The sequence below is a fragment of the Epargyreus clarus genome, unplaced genomic scaffold (genome assembly GCF_041222505.1).
Source record: "Epargyreus clarus isolate Ecla_fem2 unplaced genomic scaffold, WU_Ecla_fem_2.2 ptg000013l, whole genome shotgun sequence".
Lineage (NCBI taxonomy): Eukaryota > Metazoa > Arthropoda > Insecta > Lepidoptera > Hesperiidae > Epargyreus > Epargyreus clarus.
The window spans coordinates 3,644,294-3,659,005 of record NW_027332221.1 but is presented as its reverse complement, the minus strand read 5'-3'; the positions used below and the strand labels follow the sequence as shown (position 1 = coordinate 3,659,005).

General features: G+C 42.2%; 1 long non-coding RNA gene and 1 pseudogene across 1 annotated transcript; both read left to right on the top strand.

Annotated features, from left to right (window-relative positions):
- Nucleotides 1–340: 340 nt before the first annotated feature.
- LOC140746668 (uncharacterized) lies at nt 341–14,312 on the top strand (annotated as a pseudogene).
- On the top strand, nt 2,350–12,398 carry LOC140746669 (uncharacterized). The gene is made up of 2 exons (XR_012102797.1): nt 2,350–2,600; nt 12,223–12,398. It is a non-coding gene; the product is annotated as an uncharacterized LOC140746669 (long non-coding RNA).
- Nucleotides 14,313–14,712: the final 400 nt, after the last annotated feature.

Genomic DNA, 14,712 nt, shown 5'->3' with positions numbered 1-14,712 from the left:
TTTTCTTTCTCAACTTCTAAACTAAAATTACTTTAAATATTACATTTTTTTAACATTTTAAATCCTGTCTCATATATAGTAAATAATGATAAATCATAAATACATAAAAATCACTTGAGGTAAATAATCATTAAACCTTCTTAATAATAACGTAAATATTATTATAAATAGTACTGTATATTTGCTGATACATATAATTAAATATGTGCCGTGTGGTGCCGGCTGCGAATAGCACCACTCCCTCTCTTCCCGTGGATGTCGTAAAAGTCGACTAAGGGACAAAAACCAGGAGATGGGCAGCAGCGTCTCTCTGTGAATTTGCCACCATACTGCGGTCACCAACACGCACAGCCAAGCGCGGTGACTATGGCAACAACCCCCTAATGGCAGCTGCAACAAAACCCCGGCCCCCAGTCCCCGGCAGCCCCGCTATTCCTGGCTACGGTAGCGGTCACGGTTACGGCGGGGCAGGGGGTGCTAAGAATCTCCGGCAGAGATCGGGCTACCATAAACGACGACTGCTGCACCTGGCAACATATAACACCAGGACTCTGAGGAACGATGAGAAGATATATGAGCTGGAAGAAGAGATAGGCAAGTTAAACTGGAGTATTATAGGGTTGTCTGAAGTCCGAAGACAGGGGGAGGACTCGACGATCCTAAAATCCGGTAACTTGCTCTATCACCGGGAGGGCGAACATCTGTCCCAAGGTGGTGTCGGGTTTATCGTCAACAAATCCCTCGTCAACAACATAGTGGAGATCAAGAGTGTGTCGCCAAGGGTAGCATACCTTATACTCAGAGTATCTAAAAGATACTCGCTGAAGGTCATACAGGTATATGCGCCGACATCGACACACTCCGACGACGAGGTTGAGGTTATGTATGAGGACATATCAAAAGCCATACGTACCTCAAAATCGTACTTCACGGTTGTGATGGGGGACTTCAATGCAAAACTAGGTGTCCAATATGGCGATGAGTCGAAGGTGGGGCCTTTTGGATTTGGTCATCGGAACCATTGAGGCCACTTCCTGGCTAACTTTTTGGAAAAGGAAGGATTCTATATGATGAACTCCTTTTTCAAGAAGAAGCCCCAGAGGAAGTGGACCTGGATGGGTCCTGATGGTACTACCAAAAACGAGATTGACTTCATTTTGGCGGACAAACGTCATATATTTAACGATGTCTCTGTGATCAATAGGCTTAAAACCTTAAGCGATCACCGGATGGTTAGAGGCACGTTAAATATCCAAGTCAAGCTGGAACGGTCCCGCCTTATGAAGTCGATACTTCGTCCAACACCTTGCCAGGTCCAGGGCTCTGAAGACTTTCGACTCGAGCTCGATAATCGTCTGCGATGCCTAGAACGTTGCGTAGATGTTGACGATATCAACACCAAGTTGGTAGAAACTGTCCGTGAGGTGGGGTCGAAGTATTACCAGTCCGCCTCCAAAAGAACAACTCAAAGGCTCTCAGCCCATACACTCGGACTTATGGCAGAGCGGCGGGCAATGTGTGTGCAGTCTCCGGCTTCACTGTCTAAGTACAGGCGGCTCAACCCACAGATCTTTAATAGAATGCGACACGACTTGCGCCTCTCTAATGCTATTCGCATTAAAGAGTGCATTGAGCGGAATAAAGGCTCCAAAGGCTTCGCAAGGGATCTGCGGGTTGGGCAAAGCTTGCTGACGCAGCTGAGGACGGATGCCGGCACCACAGTTGCCACGAGGCCTGAAGTTCTGAGAGAAATTGAGAAGTTCTACGGACAGTTATATACCACTTCGCGTGCGCCTCTACGACCTGTCTTTGACAAGCGAGCCACGCTAACCCGGCACTATTCCGAAGATATCCCGGACGTCAGCCTTTACGAGATAAGAATGGCACTCAAACAGCTCAAAAACAACCGAGCCCCTGGCGAAGACGGAATAACAACGGAACTGCTAAAAGCAGGTGGCAAACCGATTTTAATAGCACTCCAACAGCTATTCGATTCCGTCATTAGCCAGGGTATACCACCGGAGGCGTGGAGCAAAAGCGTGGTGGTACTGTTCTTCAAAAAAGGCGATACGTCTTTGTTGAAGAACTACAGGCCCATTGCGCTTTTGAGCCATGTCTACAAAGTGTTCTCGAGGGTCATCTACAATCGAATAGCTCGCAGGCTCGACGACTTTCAGCCTCCCGAACAAGCCGGCTTTCGAAAAGGCTTTAGCACCATGGACCACATACACACGCTGCGGCAGGTAGTACAGAAGTCCGAGGAGTACAACCTGCCGTTGTGCGTGGCTTATGTGGACTATGAGAAAGCCTTCGATTCTATCGAGACGTGGGCGGTATTGGAGTCACTCCAGCGGCGGCAGTCTCGACATAGATAGCGATCGCTTAGCGACCGAATTCGGTTGATAAGTCTTACCGATCGTAATTTAACGATTTTTGGTAGTCTCGACTATGAAAACTACCGACTGTCATCGCAATCATATCGAATCCATTTGTCAACTTTACGATATTCGCAAAACATTTATCGTGTAAATTTGACAGCCCGATAAGTGATCGTTACGATCGTTAAGGTATTTAAACTACAATTATTTCCAAAAAAAAATGTGAGCCGTCACGGGACGCCTGGCAGATGTGAAACATCGACATTATTTTGTAAAAGTAATATGCAGAAAAGAACATATTGTGATAGGAACTAAATATGTCATAATGATAAAATAAAATATTACGATTTTTTTCCAGATAACGATGACTATTTATTGAATAAACATTTATTATCATTAAATACAAAAATTTACGAATTTATTTCAAATCGTGACTACTTAATTCGCACAGTCGATTGCGCATGGCGACGCGTCGCCACACCGTACACACTACTGCATATATAGACTGTATATATATACCATCGTATAGCGTGGCATGCGTCGCCGTCATGCGTCGCCACGCCAGAAATCGGTTTTACGTGCGGCTATAGATGTTTCACATCAAAAAATAATTAACTTACTGATGACTTGATGGTGTGTCATAGTGTGATTTTGCTTTCTTTGCAGGAGGCTGATCACTTTCACTCTCTAAATTATCACGGTCAGACATTTTATTATTAGAAAAATAATTTGTTTTCAAGCATTGATCTATAACCTGAAGTTACGCCGCAAGCGGGCAAAACTTGAAACATACAAAATACGTCAAGTGGTGTAAAACGAGTTAAAACGACTCCAGTCGCTCTCGCGCGGCGTAGTAATACACACTAATGTCACTGAACACGTTAAACGTCATTATTTTGAATTTTAAGCCTCAAAATGCCTTCTTGTGCAATGCGTAAATGCAAAAATTATGCTCGAAAAAGAAACAAGCTTCATGGAATCACCTATCACACGTAAATAAAGAGAAATTATTAAATTTTGTTTATTTTTCGTGTTCGATCCGCCATGATTACGTGAGTAACCAGAAAGAGACAAAGTATGTTTTTGTTAATGAAAGTGATAAAGACGCGAAATGCATGGTCATAGATCAACAGAACAGAAGTGACATTTTATTGAAGCTCACGATGTTCATATGTCGTATGTTATAGTTTAAGATCCTACTGCTTAATTTTTATATTAGTGTGTTTTTAGTCAAAATATAACTTTTTATAGTTTATTTTAATAAAATAAAAGCGATATATGGGAAATTCTGTATCCTAATCTCTAAATTTTCTTCGATACCTGTGGTAAATAATAAAAAATATTACCATAAAATTTATATAGGATAGTATACGGTATTTTAAAATTTCTTTAATTGAATAAATTAACCTAAACATAATTTAATAAACAATCTTTGTATAGCCAGAAATTAATCCTCAAAAAGACCACGGTAAGATTCGAATCTTATATATAAAATTCGCATGTCACGATGTTAGTTACTTTACTCCTGCGAAACGGCTTTACTGATTTTCATCAAAATTTATATGCATATTCAGTAAGTCTGAGAATTGGCTACTATCTATTTTTCATATCTCTTAAGTGATAAGGGTTGTTCACCCTTAACATTTTTTTTATTTATATGGCAACACAATGTTTGCTGGGTCAGCTAGTACATAACATTTATAAAATGTACACAACTTTGCAATTAATGGTCGTGTGTAAAATAAAACTGAAAATAATAAACATAAATTAGTAAAGATACTTCGCCGCCTTGAAATTGAATGAAGCCACAAACGGCTTATTAGTAAGTTCTTTTTTTTAATTCTTGACAAATAAAAACAATTTTAGAGAAAATTTACAAATAAATAACTAATACTGCGTAATTTACATAATAAATAAATAATTATTTCAAATATTTTAGGGACATTTTAGCACGGAGACGTGGCAAAACTTTTTTACGCAACTATTTCAATTCTCAAAACTGGGTACATTTTCTTGTTAGGAGTGAGTAATCTTTACTAATCTATGATAATAAATATAACCAATTTTTAAATCGTATATTTTAAACCAGTCGATACATCTGTATAGATACATTCTTTCAAATTATATATTTATATAATAATAATTTATTTAGTTAAACTGTACTATAACATTTCTACGTAAACGATGTACTAAAACTATTATCGACAGTTTTGGACATTTTTAACCTTCTATTCCATTATTTCATTGTCTTTGACAAGCATGTGACAATTTATAAGTAGAGTTCCTTTTAATGCTTTGTAAAATGTTTTACCAAATTATCAGATGGTACTGTTATTGATAGACATTAAACATTTTGTATTTATAAAATATTGATGGGACCAGTTTAGCGATAACTTGTAGCTTTCTATTAATCAAAATGATTGTATCAATTAAAACTAGATGGCACTAGTTTAGCAATCACTTACAATTTTTATCACTGCTTTGATCGAAATAAAATAATCCTACTCGACACTAGACGGCTCTAGTGTTAGATCCTTACGGTACTCGGAACGAAGTTCCGGTTTAAAATCAGCATTTTATAACTTATGTAATTATGTAATAATGTTTAAAAAATGTCTTATTTAATTATATGTAACAGCAAATATACAGTACTATTTATAATAATATTTACATTGTTATTAGGAAGGTTAATGATTATTTACCTCAAGTGATATTTATGTATTTATGATTTATCATTATTTACTATATATGGGACATGATTTAAAATGTTAAAAAATATAATATTTAAAGTAATTTTAGTTTAGAGGTTAAGAAAGAAAAATAAATATAAATAGAAATTAAAATGTGCAATGAGTATAGTTCATGGGTTGATTTGCATCAAATCTATGATTGGTCAAGGGGGTTCTCGTCACTGATTGGATAATGGTAATTCATAAATAAACTCTTTTATGCTATTAAAACACAAATAAAATTAATAACAATATGTATAAGAACAATCTAAATATGTTTCAAAACAATTATTGTATTAAGAATCTTAGCTATGATACTGGACTGTCAGACAATTTAAATATACGAGTAACTTATGCTCGATTTTGATTGGTCCAACACAATTGATGTGTGTGTAAAATTCAGAGGATATAAAAAGGAAGGAAAATAAAGGTGAGCCACGGGTGTGACGAAACTCTCGCTCTGGCTCTCGTCGCGTACGGTCGTGCCTGCGCGTCCGTTCCCACCGTGAGTCACCGCTAGACGACGCCCTGTGCGTCACCCCGTGCGTCATCCGCCGCCACCTGCGTGCCACGTGGCACGTATCCGCCGCGCTACCTGGCGCGGAGTTTTGTTAACGCGAGTGCTGTGTTGTGCGTTTTACATTGTATCCCTTGGGTACAGTGTATAGTGTGTACAGTGCAGTGTTTGTGTCTTCGTTGTTAGGACAGTGTAGTTCGCTTGCCCGAGGCTCTGCCCGGCGCAAGCAGCTTGTCCGTGCGTGGTTCCAGCCCGCACGCTTACACGAGTAAGTCTTATTATTAGGCACCCACCCCGATTCACCAGATCGAGACATTAGGGTCACACAATAGGCACACACCTCCCTGTTTAGGCAGGGAGGAACACACTTTCGCTTATTGTCAGTATGGCAAAAACTCAATGGTTCGAGGGCATGGAAGCGTTCTTAAAAGAACGCTACCCAAATGTGCTCGAGTCATATATCAACTCGAGTATGCCCTTATCGCCGCAACACCCATCCTCACCCAGCCCTCCAGCCTCTCCACAGGTAGCACCTATGGACGAGGATGAACCTAGGACTTCCGATTCGGAAGCTAGCGCCAAAGCGTTCTCGGACGCAACTACATCGTCGGACTCAGACTCCGAAGGTTTCCAGCCCGTTATGGGCCGTAAGAAGCGCAAGGCGAAGGCCGCCAGCACCCCTCCCCCCTCGAAAAAACCCTCCGTTCCAGAGGTATCTGACCCTAGCCCTGCCTCTGAGCCCCAAACTTCCGGCCAAGTACGGCCAAAAAGCCTCCCGCCCCCAATTTTCGTTAGGGATAAATCCAAATGGGACTCCCTCATGTGTGTCTTGAACACACAAAATATTAGCTTGGTCTCGGCTAGGTCCACTCCCCACGCTATCAAAGTACAGGTAACCTCCGAACAAGACCACAGGAGGCTTACCCGCGTTCTTTCATCCCAGTCGATAGGCTACCACACCTATGCGTTGGAAGATGAAAAAATGCTGAGGGTCGTCATAAGGGGCGTACCCAAAGAACTAGAGCTCGAGGTCATCTCAAATGATCTCAAATCCCAAGGTTTACCTGTTAAAGAGGTATTCAGGATGTACGGCAGGACAAGGCAACCGTATGACATGGTCCTTGTGGTACTGCCAAAATCAATCGAGGCAAAGAAAATCTTTGCCATTAAAACTGTATGCCTACTCTCGGGCATTGCCATAGAGGCTCCCCACACTCGCATAGGCCCCTCGCAGTGCCATCGCTGCCAACTATACGGCCATTCGGCCAGAAATTGCTTTGCACGCCCTCGCTGCGTGAAGTGCCTAGGAGACCATAGCACCCCCGATTGCCCCAGGCCCAAAGACTGCCCTGACCCACCGAGCTGCGTGCTCTGTGAAACTGAAGGTCACCCGGCCAGCTACCGAGGATGCCCCCGAGCTCCTCGCAAAAAAACGTCCAAGAAGGCTCCCCGCCCTCTCCCAAAAAATAATTCAGCAGGGAAAACTCCCTCGATCCCTACAGCTAAAGCCTTCCCGGTATTAGCCGCACCCGTTCCCAACGCATGGGTCAAGCCGCCTTCGATAGTGGCAAAAAAGGCCCCTGATACCACTCGCCCCCAACCGGCAGCAGTTACTCCTAAACCCCCTGTAGCACAGAATTCTAACCCTTCTGTTGCCCGCAAGCCAAACCCAGTCCCACAAAACCAGCCAACACTGGTGGCGGAGGACTTCCAAACTATCGGGGCTTTCATGCAGGCCATCGATTTTGGTGAGCTCAAACTCCTAGCCACGAAACTCAGGGCTGCAAACTCACCCCATGAAATGATGTTCGCAGCATGCGAGCACTATTCATTATTAGACGCCATGTGGCGATCAAAGTCCTCTTTTAAATAAATCAATTATGGATTGTACACCAACTAGGGAACACCACACAGCTAGGGTAAAACCCCGCTCTCTGGCCATAGCGTACTTTAACGCAAATGGCCTTAAACCCCAAACCGATCTCGTTCGTGAATTCCTTACATCTCATCAAATAGATATAATGCTAGTACAGGAAACTTTTCTTAAACCAAGCGTAAGCAATCCCAGAATTGCTAACTACAACATCATACGCAATGACAGAGTAACCTCGAGACTCGGTGGTACTCTGATCTATCACAGACGGTCCTTACACTGCACCCCATTAGATTCTCCCGCTCTTACTAACATCGAGGCATCCGTATGTCACATGGCAATGACTGGACATCAATCCATCATTATAGCTTCAGTATATCTCCCTCCAGGGAAAACACTCCTTGAATCCGACCTTAGGCTGTTGCTCAGTATGGGAGACTCAGTCATCCTGGCCGGGGACCTCAACTGCAAACACCCCAGGTGGAACTCACTACGCCAAAACACAAATGGCTCCCGACTAGACAAACTAACAGACAAACTACAGTTTGAAATCGTAGCGCCCCTCACACCAACCCGATTCCCCCCAGGGGAACAGTCAAATCATAGCCCAGATGTCCTCGATATAACGCTCCTCAAGAACGTCACACTCCGGTTGCGAAACATAGAGGTCCTACACGAGCTGGACTCGGACCATCGTCCAGTCCTACTCAACCTAGGTACCGTTCACAACCCCCTCCAAAGGACCAATCGCATCGTCGACTGGTCTAAATTCGACAAAATCCTTAACTCGACCGACTTACAGACGTTGCCTGAAAACATTGTCACTACACAGGATGCCAACGTGGCTATTAGCTCCCTGACTAACCACATACGGACTGCGACAGACAAATCGACACGGGAAGTCAAAGTGGCGAACGATCGACGCTTTGAACTCCCGGACGATATAAAATCTCTCATCACAGCTAAAAACACTGCCACCCGTAGATACGACCATTTCCCTTCTCCCGAGAACCGTAGGACTCTTAATTTCTACAAAAGGAAGGTTAAAGAAAGCATGAACGAGATACGGAATAACCACTGGGGTTCCCTGGTCGAAGCGATTTCGCCATCTCACCAGGCTTACTGGAAACTAGCGAGATCGCTCCGATCAGAGACTGTAGTGTCAATGCCTCCATTGACCAGACCGAACCTACCACCAGCGTTCGATGATATGGAAAAGGCCGAACATCTGGCCGACAGTCTAGAGAGCCAATGCACACCAAGTACTCAACCGACAGATCCAACACACGTCGCCCTAGTCGAAACAGAAGTCGAGGCTCGGTCTGGCCACCCGCCAATCGATCCTCCACTATCACCTATCACGTTAGACGAAGTGCAAGCAGTCATAAAAGACATGCACGTCAAAAAGGCCCCAGGCCCAGACGGAATTACAAATAAGGTGGTTAAACGCCTTCCCCCCCTCCTGCTAGGACTTCTTTTAGCAATATTCAATGCCCTCCTATCCAACTGCACATTTCCAGACGCCTGGAAGGAAGCAGATGTCATAGGAATCCCTAAACCCGGTAAACCGAGGACTGAGCCTTCGAGCTACCGTCCCATAAGCCTTCTGAACACGTTTGGAAAAATATATGAAAAGTTACTTCTGAACCGACTTAGAGCGGTCGTCCAGTCCAAGAACCTCCTAATGGATGAGCAGTTTGGCTTTAGAGCAAAACACTCCTGCGTACAGCAGGTGCACCGCCTCACGGAGCACATCCTCGTAGGATTAAATCGGAAAAGATCTAGAGGCACAGGTGCCCTCTTCTTCGATGTAGCAAAGGCGTTTGATAAAGTCTGGCACCAAGGCTTGCTTTATAAGCTCTACCATATGGGAGTGCCAGACAGGCTCGTGACCATCATACGAGACTTTTTATCAAACCGCCGATTCCGCTTCCGAGTGGATGGCACACGCTCATCCCCTCGCTCCTTACGAGCCGGAGTCCCCCAGGGCTCCGCTTTATCCCCACTCCTATACACACTTTATACAAGTGATCTCCCGCGCCATCCAAACGTGGAACTAGCCTTGTTTGCGGATGACACCGCTCTCTATTACACCCACCCAAAACCCTCAGTCGTCACCTCAAAACTCCAGTCCGCAGCCACCGCCCTAGGTGAATGGTTTAGGAAATGGAGAATTGAGGTCAATCCAGGAAAAAGCCAAGCTGTTCACTTTGCCAGAAGGGCTTACTACCTCTCTGCCAAAAGGGACTGCTCCCACAGGACCAAACAGGTACTTAAACAAGTATCACTATTTGGAAAGCCCATCCCATGGGCTAAATCCGCCAAATACCTAGGTGTCACACTAGACAGTAGGTTGAACTTCACTGAGCACATCAAAATAACGCGAAATAGGGCCGCTTTCGTACTAGGGCGACTCTACCACATGTTAGGCAAGAAAAGTAAAATGGCACTTCGTCATAAAGTGACGCTTTACAAAGCTTGCGTTAGACCCATCATGACTTACGCCAGCGTAGTCTTTGCACATGTAAAACTCATTGATAGATATCAAAAGCTTCAAAATCGATTCTTGCGCATGGCCACGGGCTGTCCCTGGTACGTGCGTAATGTAGACCTCCATAGAGATCTTGAGCTGCCCACCATCGCTCAATACACGAAGCAACTTTCCAAAAGCTATTTTGATACAGCTATTGACCACCCAAATCAGCTAGTTGTCAAGGCAGCCAGTTACATCCCTGATAAGGATGCAAAGGCTCTACACAGACGCCCAAAACATGTCCTAGGCTACCCTGATGATAAGATCACGTTAGACAATGCCCTCCGGCAAGGAGAACCCCCTCCTCAGCCTCCACACACACTCAACAACAACAGATTCTATACACACCGTCCCCGCCGGCGGAGACGAGGACCCCACTACAGTACAGCCGTCACAAGGTATCCCCGCGTGATTGGTCGTCTTTCCCCTGTGCCCCACATTAGCGTAACTGACCTGAGCCGAGGTCCGTACCTCACAGGAGGTGCCCTTGGGTCAGCCGCAATCCCTATCTGACAAGAGGTGGATGGTCAGGACTCCGGCAGTAGCTGGGTCCGCAACCTTCTCTCCCTCCAGCGAAGGTGGACGGCTTAGGGAACCGGCAACGGCGACCAAAGCTATCCCTCCCTTCCAGCCCATAGTCTTCTTGTCCCGGCTGAGCCTAAGGCTCGCCTCTCAAAACCCGGTGAAGCTGTACAGGTCGCTAGGACCAACAGTAAACTACACAAATCGAAAAAAAAAAAAAAAAAAAAAAAAAGGTGAGCCACTTTCTTTTGGACTCCCGCAGCAATAATGTAAGTTAATTATTTGTTAATATAATTTTATTGTGTTTGTGATCAATTGTTGTGTACTGACTATTAAGTATGTAATTATTAATATTTGTTATATTCCTCCGTAATTCAATTGTGTGTGATAATTTATTGTGTACTTGCTATTTTTAAACGAACTATTTAGTATTACTTATACTACTTTATTGGATTACGTTTTAGTAAGACTACTGGTCATTTTTTTCTAATTACCTTCCATTACTCTGTCATTGTAAATGTATAATAATATAATATTAAGATATTATGTCCTGTTTAAGTCGAAAGTTCTCTTCTTCGTAACAAATGTAAAGATGTTATGTAACCCTAAAAATAAACCATGAGTTTATGAAGGTATTATTGTTTTTTTTTTAAGAAGCATCCCTTACACGATTAATAAAAATACACAGTCTAAGTACCTATATTTCTAAAATCATTAGCTTTTACTAAATAAATTGAATTATCTGACATATTTTAACATGGGTCCTAGGGATTTTCTAACATCAGAAGTGGGATCTTGCTGATTTTAAACCGGAACTTCGTTCCGAGTACCGTAAGGATCTAACACTAGAGCCATCTAGTGTCGAGTAGGATTATTTTATTTCGATCAAAGCAGTGATAAAAATTGTAAGTGATTGCTAAACTAGTGCCATCTAGTTTTAATTGATACAATCATTTTGATTAATAGAAAGCTACAAGTTATCGCTAAACTGGTCCCATCAATATTTTATAAATACAAAATGTTTAATGTCTATCAATAACAGTACCATCTGATAATTTGGTAAAACATTTTACAAAGCATTAAAAGGAACTCTACTTATAAATTGTCACATGCGTATCAATGGGAAAACCACCATACGTCCCGTTTTTAACGGGACAGTCCCTTTTTTCGATGCTTCGTGCCGTTGTCTCCGAAATGAACCGTTGCCATTGTCAATTAAGTAACAGTAAATATTATAATTATGAAAAAAACATGGGGTGCTCCATTTATCAGTTTTCATAAAGCGCCCCACATTTTTTGCACAATTATACTATTTACTTTTCCTTAAATGATTCCTAGATTGAAAATTATTTTCTACTTTTTAGTTAATTTTATCATAAAATCGTGTTTTTTATTATTTTTAACTATATTTTTTTCAAGTAAAAAGTATTTGACATAAAAAAATCGATGTCCCGTTTTGACTGAAGTAATCATTGGTCACTATATTCCATTGTCAATATTTACGTTTGCGTACACTTGAAACGCAAGGTCAAACACTAGTTGTCTTTTTTTATCACATTGTTCTAATAGCTCTGTCCCTTATAGAACATTTGTCTATGTAGTTAAAGGTAAGCGTCGCCACGCCAGAAATCTTTTTTACGTGCGGCTATAGATGTTTCACATCAAAAAAGTCATATTTAACTTAGGCGTATTTAGCTTATAATATTTTTGAGCTTGAGCATCGTCGCAAAACGGTAAAGCGGCGACGTATCATGAGAAATCGACGTAATGAATAAAATTTGGATGAAGTTGTGTTTCTGAGGCTATCATGTTCTTTCGATTTACAATAAAGAATATTTGTACTGTATTCATTGATTCATTTATAATATATTAGGTGCTGATAAGGGGTACCCTTAGAGTCTTGGGTGATGACACCTATAAAAAATCAACAAATTTTCTTGAGCATAATATATGTTTATTCTCAAAATATGGACACAATAAAAAAACATTATTGGTTTTCTTCTTAACCATCTTATTTTTGAGACATCCCCATTTTATTCATTGCCTCTGCCAAAAGCATTGTGGCTTCTGCTTGCTCCTTATCTGCTTCAGCGTAGGTACATGTTGAAGGGCTCCGCCTGTTGATAGTTGACAAACTTTAGGTAATCACATACAAAATTTTAACTATATTAAGGGATTAATATTATAAAAAGTACTTTCTACTTACTTTTTGGAATTCGACGTAGATGTCATTTGCGAACACCCCGGCCGTTGCAACACACTGTTGCCGTCGGCGCACCTATTTTACTTTACAACGACTTTACTTAAAGACTCCAAAAAACTGAACCACTTTTTTGTTGGCGTATAATCAGTTTACAATGTTGACATTGTCTCCATAACCTTTCAAACAGATTCACATAGCAAACGTCAAATTGGCTAATGTTGCAGTAATATACATTATAATGTCCACTGATTTTATTACAATTCTAGATATGTTAAAACTATATCACTAAAATGAATCAGATTTATAAAAACATATTTACTTAGAATATTTCACATACTTTTTTAGTAATTGCCAAAATTAATTAATTAGTTTTATTAAATTAACTTCACCAATTCTCCCTAACATTTTTTAAGTTGCAACATTTCTATATATAAATTGTCACTGCTATGAATACGGATTTCGCTATCGTATATTTTCGTAAAGAAGATTTCTGCAAGCGATATTTTTCGTTAAGATTTAGCGATCGATAGTTAACGTCAGATACGACTATCGATACATCGAAGTGTTGAAGTGTATGTATAAGGCAGCCTCAATGACAATCCGATTACACGACAGAAGTACGAACCCCATCCAAGTGCAGCGAGGTGTGAGACAGGGTGACGTATTGTCTCCAAAACTGTTTACCGCTGCACTGGAGGACGTGTTCAAACTGATGGAGTGGAAAGGATTCGGCATCAACATCGATGGCGAATACATCACTCACCTTCGATTCGCAGACAATATCGTCATCATGGCGGAGTCGCTGGAGGACCTCAATACCATGCTCAATGACCTCTGTGGCGCCTCTCAACGGGTAGGTCTTAAGATGAACATGGACAAGACGAAGATCATGTCTAACGTCCATGTCACACCCATGCCGGTCGTTGTAGATGGCGTCACACTCGAAGTTGTTGACGAATACGTTTACCTGGGACAGATAATCCAGATGGGTAAGTCCAACTTCGAGAAAGAGGTCACTCGTAGAATCCGACTCGGTTGGGCAGCGTTCGGGAAATTGCGTGACATCTTCTCATCTAAGATACCTCAGAGCCTGAAGTCGAAGATGTTCGAGCAGTGTGTGTTGCCAGTGATGACGTACGGTGCCGAGACGTGGTCTTTCACTGTGAGCCTTATACGAAGACTCAAAGTCGCTCAGCGAGCTATGGAGAGAGCTATGCTCGGTATTTCCCTACGCGACAGAATTCGTAACGAGGAAATCCGTAGGCGAACGAAAGTTACCGACATAGCTCTCAAAATAAGCAAGCTGAAGTGGCAATGGGCTGGCCACATAGTTCGCAGGACCGATAACCGGTGGGGTCGGAAGGTCCTCGAATGGAGACCACGTCTCGGCAAAAGGAGTACAGGACGCCCCCCGACCAGGTGGACTGACGACCTGAAGCGGACGGCGGGTAACCGCTGGATGCAGACGGCCCAAGACCGGTCGGAGTGGCGCAGACTAGGGGAGGCCTATGTCCAGCAGTGGACCAGTAAAGGCTGATGGATGGATGGATGGATGATAATTAAATAAGACATTTTTTAAACATAATTACATAAGTTATAAAGTGCTGATTTTAAACCGGAACTTCGTTCCGAGTACTGTAAGGATCTAACCATCTAGTGTCGAGTAGGATTATTTTATTTCGTGATATTCAGTGATAAAAATTGTAAGCGATTGCTAAACTAGTGCCATCTAGTTTTAATTGATACAATCATTTTGATCAATAGAAAGCTACAAGTTATCGCTAAACTGGTCCCATCTATATTTTATAAATACAAAATGTTTAATGACTATCAATAACAGTACCATCTGATAATTTGGTAAAACATTTTACAAAGCATTAAAAGGAACTCTGCTTACAAATTGTCACGCGCAACTGGCGTCGAACCTTGGACTTCGCGCGCGTAGCCGTTCTCGAAC